Here is a 1717-nt window from a genome sequence, read left to right on the forward strand (position 1 = left end):
GGATGTAGTCGCCTAAACATATACAATATGCATTAAACGTTATAGGGATAATTCTTCATTCAAACCCATGTTCTGAAGTCTTCAAACCAAACATCCCACAATGTTCTGACTTCAAAACAACGAGCATCATGTCCTGCTGTATGACTGCATGACTAACTGTCTCCATCAGCAATGAAAATGTTATTTCATGGTGACCAAGGAAGGTTTTTCTGTCTGATCCCACTGAGACGCTCCACCATGTGGGTTTTAATGGACCTGGGACACGAAGACCCGATAACTGAGGAGACGAGCATTTTACTTTGTGAGCTGAGAGTGTTTGTTCTCACGTATCAACCAACACAGACACGTGGTTTGACAAACCAGAACAGTGAGAATTCACAGCAGCACACAAAGCCAAAGTGCAATATCCTGCTATTCAGCCATGTGGCCACTAGATGTCGCTGTCTGCCAACATATCTCTTGTTTTACGGCGATCCCTATAGTGTTTTGATTAATTATGTAAGTGAGCATGCAGCTTTGCTCTGAAGCAGTTTGTAAGCAGCATGTGACACAAAGCTCTAGGTCTGAAATAACTGATCTCAGCCCGAGGGAAGGCCTCGCCTTTCCATGACTAACGCTGTAGGGCCACAGACACGGAGCCCTCAGAGGTGGCCCTTGTCTGCCCTACAGCGGTCTCCTAAAGTCATGGGAAGGCCTTGCCTCAGGCCTGCGTCTCACACAGACACGGACCCCCCCCCCCGAGGCGGTCCTTGAAACGCTTCGGGGAGCTCCTGCCAAAGGGTCAGCAGCTGCAGCGAGGCCTCTGATCACTGCCAGTGTTCTCGCTTGTATCCAAGCGTGTGTGGAGTCTCAGTCCCTGAAAGAAACTTGCTCTGGAAGTCACTTCTGTCCATTATTTCCATTAGACAAAGCAAAGCATGTGTACACTCGCCGTTTGTTGGTGTCGTTGGAGCCCAGTGAGACTCAGCCTCTGTGAGCTCGTGCAATTGAGCAAAAAGCGCCATGGCACAACGACTACACTGCCCCCGAAGATGTTTTGAATTGAAAACATTCGCTGTCCTTTAAAAGAGTTAGTTGAATCACAGTTCAATGATTTTCGTTGAATTATATTGACCTTCCGTCGCTTCCTCAGCCTTGTGCCCTTCGCTTGTATCGTTCTCAGACAGAAACTGGGGTTGTAACACAGTCACAACCCTCTGAGCGCCTCCTGCTCTGCCCTGCTTGGGAAACTGATTCCTTCTTGTGTTGCTTGGAAAGCCGACAAGTAAAAGCATGAGTGTGCCATTTTTTTTTTTACAATCTCTCACTGCTGCCATCCTGATGTTATGTACCAAATGTATGATCGTCTTAGAAAACATAACGCACGGCTGTAGGCTACATTAAACTACCCAACAGTGAATTGAATAGTTCCAATTTCCTGCGATACCAAATTAAGATGGTGCATACCTTAATGAACTTCTTAATAATCATCCAATGAAACAAAACATTTGGTACTTTTTGCTGAGTGAGATGTACTATACTGATTTATACTTGTTGTGGTGTGTTTTTAAACTGTGTTATTGCAACATTTACTCAAGCAAATAATCTGAGTACCTCATCGCCCATCCCTGGTATCTACATGTACAGTATAATAACATGTAAAACAAGGGTTTTCATATTTGTTTTTGCCAGTTAACCAGAATATGTGTAGAATATAAGCAATGCATTTGCTTATAGC

Source organism: Pseudoliparis swirei, chromosome 5 (assembly GCF_029220125.1).
Source record: "Pseudoliparis swirei isolate HS2019 ecotype Mariana Trench chromosome 5, NWPU_hadal_v1, whole genome shotgun sequence".
Classification (NCBI taxonomy): domain Eukaryota; kingdom Metazoa; phylum Chordata; class Actinopteri; order Perciformes; family Liparidae; genus Pseudoliparis; species Pseudoliparis swirei.